Genomic DNA, 8,067 nt, shown 5'->3' on the forward strand with positions numbered 1-8,067 from the left:
CCACCAAACAAAATCACAAGCCCCCAAGCTGTCATAACTAACCTAATATCCCATAAATAAAGCTAAATCATAAAGAGAGAGCCCTCTCTGAGTACAGATTGGCTAGATTTTGTACTTACGATATTGGTTTGTGGTTACCTTAGACCCCTTTCCTTCTTCTAACAACTTCAAGGAAAATCTAAGTGATAACACATCTGAACCAAAACATCAAATTTGTAGGCCACGTTTCATCAAATTTTCATACTACACCCACTATCATCATTCAAACCCAATATCAAATAACAAACTGAAACCAATCACTTAATCACCAAATCATTGAATAAACTAATTACTGAATCTCAAATAACCAATGCATCTAGATCATCTCAATTATTGTATACTCTTTATCAGAATGTTAGACCACTTAATGTTCATCACATAAACCAAATCTTGTCACTGCAGACCTTGGTCAATCTTATGTCAGAATATATACGTTACTATTATGTGACATACCCACATATATACATGCTTTCTCTTTAGATAACCTGTGTACATATCTCAAAACACTGAACCCTGAAACTAAATCACTGTACTACTGAAATCAATCACTTAAACAGATACTAACCTTGTCACAAATATCTAAACCAAATACATATCATCTCATAGTAGCATCATTACTATGCAATATTTCATAGCATAATCAGTTCTACCTCAACCAACACTGTCAAACACATGTTATCATGAAAGACTTCATCGAAAAACAATAGTAAACACAAAAAGACTAATCAGACATCATATACAACAAAACCCTGACATATGTATGTGACCCTTATAAGACACTTCTGCGTATGTACGCACCTTTCAAGAAGCATACCCGTGTACATATTTGTCCATACTACAAAATTGATATGTGACTACACAAAAGCAGATCCACGTTAATATGTGATCATTCTAAAGAAAATCTGCATACAGATATCCAACTATTGATTCATATCTTCACTGCGGAACATAACATCAATCAAACGCAAACCTTGGCATACATTGTAAAAAATAGACATCATCATCATAGATTTATCAACCCATGAGAAAATTATTCAATGTGTAGTCATTTCAGATCTATAAGATCTGATCCATCATCACACTCCTTGTTGCACACTTATTTCATATCAAAGCAATAATAAAAAACGCAATACATGCACACTTATCACTTTGATATCCACCTCCTTATATAGCTTAGGCCTTAGCCAATGCCTTAGGTCAATTTCGTAGTTATGTTGATGGTATTCTTTGACGAAATCAAATATCCATTGTCACACTCATTACTATGGGCCAATACCATGGTAAAGACCCTTGGTATTTAGAATACCATGGTGCGGAAACTGTATGCTTCTTTTCATCACCAAACCTGCATATGTAAGTAGTTTTACTTCATAGAACCCGCGTAAACTTCCTCAAACTTCATCTTTATCATTTCTTTGTTTCTGAACTGATATTCCTTTGTCCAATCTTTTGGGCACATCTGTACTGGCCTTAATACTCATCTTGCTACCATCATGTTGACATCTTTATTAACTAGGTAGCCATCAAGGACAACAAATGTGTCATAATGCCAACAATTTGAACTATTTTAATGGCTTAGTTTGATGAAATTTATTTGTTCATATGCTTAATATATAATGGTTTCATGTGAATCCAATTTTTTCCAGGCATCAACATGTATAATTTGAGTAAATATTAGGTAAGTATACAAATATTTGAATGGTTCTTTTGGAATACTTAATTATCAAGTTACATAATTCAATTTAGTTGGTAATGGAAATATAATTTTTCCTAAAGCACTAATTTTCCATCTCCCTATATGCTCACATAGCATAACTTGGAAAAGTAAGTGTCCCATTATCCACACATCTTTTCTTTTACAAGGAATAAACATCACATAGTGTAATTACGAGAATTTTATTAAAGGATCAACACATATCCATATACTTTCAATTGAAACACTTTGTATGTGCACTATTCACCTTGCACACACCATCACTACTAACCAATTTGCTTTACTAACCTTTACAAGTGGAGTAATTGCTTAACTTTTACTTTCAAATTTTGCACAAAAACATAGCTTAACTAAGAGGAAAGTAAGTGGCCCTAAATCTGCACATATTTTTTAATTATTTGCTAACCAAAGCCATTATTTAATTTTATTTTTGGACTAGGAGTTGCTATTAGTAAATAAATAAAGTAGGCACTTCCTCCCTTGCACCATTGTGGCAACCCTGTGGGGGTATCTAAAAACTTTCTCAAAGCACTACTTTTTCCATCTCCCTATATGCAAATGCATAACATAGTTAAGAAAGAGTAAGTGGACCACTATCCACACTTATTTTATTTTCTTGCAAGGAACAAACATTGCATAGTGTCATTATGGAAATGGTAAAGGATCACAACATATCCACATCATTGCAATTCACACTTTGTATGTTCATAGTTTCACTTTCACACACCTTCACCACACACTAAGCTCACTTAAACATGGTATAAAGGGTATCCTCTTTTTGAATCTTTGTACTTAGTTTATTTGAGCTTACATTTTTTTCACACCCTAAGTTAAGCTAAAACTCTCTAAAGATAACCTTAACTTGAATGCATTGAATTCCCCACAGGGGTCACAAGATAATTTGTTGTTCAGGTTTGGACCATGGGGGTAGGCAACATATAAGCTATTGTGGTTGTTTTCATCTTTAAATATATAAGTTATATATTAGGGAGATTAAAATCTTACATCATCCAGTGACAAATCCGGTAATGAGGAGAAACCTATGAAGGGCATAAGACCTAGATAGTGGATTATCACAAACCTCCTCATTGTCTCTTGACACTTGGTAGGAGTTTTGGGTCCAAAAATAACAACCGGAAGATGAGATTAACTCATTCGAATTGGACATATGTAACTTAGTGGGTAAATCTTAGGGCATATTTACCTATATGTAGTGGGTATTGGATCATGAGCCACCTGAAATGATTTTTGTTAGGATACTAGAAGTATCGCAAACTATTTCGGGAGATAGCCTTAGTACCCCCTTATCGAGGTGGATATTTGTGGTCACCCGCCTATTCCACTTGGATCCCCAACACTATTTCCTTTCAAAAATTTTAATTCTAGCACAAAATTTTATTTTTGGTAGTTTTTTGAGTCCTGAACTTTCAGAGTCATTTTGAGGCCCTAAACGATGCCTTGTTGGAGAAATGAGTCAAACCCATAGCCCAAAGGGCATGATCTTTCCAAGATAATTTATTAACCTCAGATGGATCTTTCTAATGAGGTATCTTGTACACCAAATGGAGATCATATGCCCAAATTACGACCCTAGGATGTTGGCATTCTAGCTAATCCCAATAGGGCCCACAAAATTTTAGTGCTTCATCTTTGAAGGTCAGGTTTTTGGATGTTTAGAGTTTCCATTGTGCCTCAATAATAAAAATGACTTTAAGCCTCATTGTAACATAGTTTAGAAGGCATGTAGTCATGAAATATCTTCTTCCAGATAAGCTAACATCATCCAGGTTAGTTTGTTTCCATCCTACATGTAAACAATTTTTAGTATCTGTTATTAATTAATTGAATTTCATTTTTAATTGTAGCTCTATGTTTCTATTTAAATATTCATTTCATTTTATTCTTGCATAAATCTAAATCAGTGGTATCAGAGAGGTCTTCACTTAATTTTTTTGTGCATGTCCCCAACAAGGTCAGAGTATAAAGAGTTTGGACTTTAACTAGTTGATCTCTTACAAGACCAGCCTCGCCGACCCCAATGGACTCCCACAGAGGAAGAAAAGAAAGACGAGGAAGTAGGAGATATTATCAAATTGTTTCTTGAACAAGCCCTCAAGCGACAAAGGAAAGAGATGATGGATAATTTTTCCTAGATCCTTCGTCGATTACTAGTGGATGAAGCATCTTCATCTATTAGTCACGCCAGAGGTGTCTCCCCCTTTAATGTACAAGTTAAATTTGACATTCCCATATTTAAAGCATAGATAGATTCATATGTCATAGTTAGATGGTGAAATCTGCTCGAAGGATATTTTTTGGTACATAATTTTTCCAATAGGTAAAAGATTACTTTTGTGCTTCTCAAAGCCATCCCCCACGTCAAGGACTGGTGGGAAACCTACTATAAGCAAAGGGATGAGAAGGAACCCTCACTATTTTCAGCCACACCCACTTGGAATTCTTTCCGAGATGTCGTCAAGGAACAATATTACCCTATCGAGAGCTAAGAAGATGAGTAAATAAATTGGACCATAATACGACAGAAAAGGGGCCAAGAGGTGTCAAAGTTCAAAAATCTTTTTCATACCCTACACATGAAGTTGCGTATCAAGGAATTTAAGCGACATATGGTACTCAAGTATTGTCATTGTATACAAAGATACGTCTAAGAAGAAATGGATTTATTGGAGATCTCCCTGCTTAACTCCACGTACCGATATGTTGTCAAGATCAAGCAAAAATTTAAACAAAAGAAGATGAACTTTGGAGTTGTGAATCTGAAGAAGGGAAAAAGCACCGCCAAGCCACAAAACAAAGGACCAAGCTAAGAAGGAACAACCCAGGATAACCCATTTAAGCCACATTCAAAGAAAAACATTAGGAAGATGAAGAAATACACACAAAACTGGTATGAGTTCCATATGATCTTCACTTACAACACAAATAAGTGTCACTCAAAGTAGTCTCTGGTGGCCGAGCTAAAATCTGTAGAACTTCCCACTGTAAATCACCTGATAATGCAATATACTAAAGAAAAATACTTGATTTACTTCTACAAACAAACTTGCAAAAGCTTAATCATTTTTTAGCAAGATCAAATAGAACACATATAACAGAGAAGAAGAAATCATACACATGAAACACAAAAGAATACTCTGGGGAAAGCCTCAGCTAAAAATCCCAATATCTTTATTATGATACAAGTCGAAATATGTATAGATTACACAAAGCTTTAGCTCACAAGCTATCCAACTCTCAGTACAATCCCCCTGTTGCTCATAGACAGTAAAAGGCTTCTCACAAACCTTCTCCTCTACCCTCCAAGCCTCCTATTTCCTTGTGCAGTTTCTCCTTGGGTCCAATGTTGCCACCTATGTGGATTCACCTCTCACACAACTCACCAAACTCAGAAGTAACTACGCAATCCTAAAGGAGATCATTCCTTCTGCATGGATGAGTTTCCTATATAGGAAAAATCCTCCAACTAATAGTACACTATCCCTTCCTCTAATCTCAATTGGGCCTCTGACTGAACTGACATGCATGAGTTACTTATGAGAGAATATTCAGTTATCTGAACTGCAGTAGTTACATGCATGCATGCATTAACTAACTGAACTCACAATCAGTTCCACAAACTGTTGGAACTAATCTAACTAGACTTAACTCAGTTAACTAAGCTAACTAATTACAACTCAAAGTACAACTCATCTTGACCTCCTTAATCAAGGGATAACTTCCTCAATCAAAGGGGAAACTGTTGCATGTCTTCACATAGACTTCATGTTTGATTTTCTACAACTAATTAACTCAATATGAATTAATTAATTATTTTACAAACCGCTGCTAAGATCAAATTCGAATTTTAATTCTCAATTTTAGTTTAGGGACTAACTAAAATTGGAATCTATCCCGAAATGCTATTTATAGCAATGTTATTTTTAGCATTTATATTTTATCATTCGTTATTGTTATCTCCAACACTAGTACTTGAAACACTATTTATAGCATTTCTACTTGTTGCTATTTTCAACACTCCCTCTCAACAGTAAAAGCATTCAACTTGAACCCCATCCTGAACCTTTGGAATGTTCTGCATGCAACACTTTCCCTAGTTTTGTTGTTCTAGCAACTCTAGTATAAAAAAAAAATATCCAACCTGAATCAAAATGATGCCTCTGTCATTAAAGTCTCTGACTGCTATTGCCTCTGTTGACTGAAAACTCTGCACCTCTGTGCTCTTCAGTATTTGATTGCTCTAGCCTGTTATCACTGAAAATTCTGTTGCCAAAATTGCTCAGACTAGCTTAAGGACAAAGTGTTTTCGCAGCGCATAAATCCTTTTTAGCAGTTTCGCAGTGCTACATGTTAGGTGGTTTCGTAGCGCGCTACGAAATCGGGGATTTGTCCTAATCCATAGCAGACCTTACCCAGCTGTCATGTTTATGTCCACTGGTGAATGCAAGGCTAAGGTAACTGCAGCTCGCTTGTCATATTTTGATGGTGATTATTGGCCAGGCGCTGCAAAAGATATGATAATGCAACTTCAACAAGCGAAAGGAAAGACCAAGAAAACTGCAACCAAAAGAGCATCAGAAGCTGCATCACAAGCTGAGCTTGCAAGCAATGCCTCAAAGGATGCTTTATTAATGCAGAAACTTGGGGAGTCCATATCTCCAATGAAAAAAGACTTTATTATGGTTCATTTGCAATATGCATGTTCTCATTACTGTCATTTCATTGTTTCTGGCAAACGCTGGGCTTGCAGCCAATGTAAGAATTGACAATTATGTGATATTTGTTACGAGGTACAACAAAAGCTTGATGAAAGGGAGTGGCATCCTATCAACAGTAAGGAAAAAGCATTTATTTAATTCTGTTGAAGTGACAGATGTTCCTGCAGATACTAGGGATAAAGATGAAATTTTGGAGAGTGAATTCTTTGATACCCGTCATGCCTTTCTTAGCTTTTGTCAAGGAAATCACTACCAATGTGATACTTTGCCACGTGCCAAGCATTCTTCCATGATGATTCTTTATCACTTGCATAATCCTACAGAACCTGCATTTGTAACCGCATGCAATACCTGTCATCATGATATTGAAACAGAGGATGGGAAGCTACGGGTGAATGATAAGCCAACCCATACTTATCCTATACTAAAGCATTGCAAGGTTGGAGAAACTAGGAAAGCTTTGGCAGTAGCAAAAGACTAAAGATGCTTGACGGAGAATACAAAGATCCTTGAAGAATTGATCCAATTAAGGCATAAGATGGCATGCTTGCTGGGATATTCTAATTATGCAGAATATGCACTAGAGAATCAGATGGCTAAAACACCTTTAAGGTTATGGAGTTTCTAGTGGATATATCAGAGAATATATCAAATTCAGCTGCTAAGGAACTGCAAAGACTTAAGGATTTGAAGAGAGAGGAGGAAGGAGAAGCTGTATTGGGAATGGAGGATTTACAATACTATATGCACAAAGCAGAAGAACTAGAGTTTGAAATAGATTATGCGACTGTGAAACAATATTTTCCAGTGGATTCTGTTACATCAGGGATTCTGAAAATTTATGAACAGTTTTTTTTTTTTTGCCTAAAATTTGAGACAGTACAAGCAATCGAAGTTTGGCATCCTGATGTGTCACTATACTCAGTTTTTGATTCGTCTTGTAATAAGCTTTTGGGTTTCTTCTACATTGATGTGTATATTAGAGATGGAAAGTTTTCCCATGCATGTGTTATCCTTCTTCAGGATGGCTGCTTGATGAAAAATGGCACTCGCCAGTTACCAGTAGCTACGTTGATTGCAAACTTCACAAATCCTACGGTAGATAATCCTGCAGTTCTGCGATTTGCAGAAGTGGTTACATATTTTCAACATTTTGTCCATGTGGTACATCATATTTGCAACCATGTATCATTAGCAAAATTTTCGGGGATTAGAGTGGAAACTGATTTTGTTGAACTTTCTAGCCAGCTGCTAGAGAATTTGTTTCATGAAAGTGTAATCCTAAAAATGATGAGCGGATTCTATAAGGATATCCATAAACTAGTTCCAGACGAAGTTTGCAGGGCTTTAAAGAAGAAACGAAAATCTTTCTCTGAGCTGAAAACTAAACAAAAGATAGTCTTATGCCTTTTGATCAGATTATTCATACCAATGAAGTGGTGGATACAAAGGCACTTCTTCGAGATCTTTATCCAAAGGATAGCCCTTACAGTGTTGACAATTTGGTTTCACAGGTTTTGTAAAATTTGTTTTGAGCCTGCTTTCCGAAGATATCCACTGGAGGAAACCAGGGCAAAG

The 8,067-nt window shown here is 36.0% G+C and overlaps 1 pseudogene; it reads left to right on the top strand.

Moving 5' to 3' along the window:
- The first annotated feature begins 6,192 nt into the window (after window positions 1-6,192).
- LOC149210990 (putative thimet oligopeptidase) lies at window positions 6,193-8,012 on the top strand (annotated as a pseudogene).
- Window positions 8,013-8,067: the final 55 nt, after the last annotated feature.

This window comes from Pinus tabuliformis, chromosome 1_2 (assembly GCF_031772625.1).
Source record: "Pinus tabuliformis cultivar Carrire ecotype Pingquan chromosome 1_2, CPIR1, whole genome shotgun sequence".
In the NCBI taxonomy this organism is placed as follows: domain Eukaryota; kingdom Viridiplantae; phylum Streptophyta; class Pinopsida; order Pinales; family Pinaceae; genus Pinus; species Pinus tabuliformis.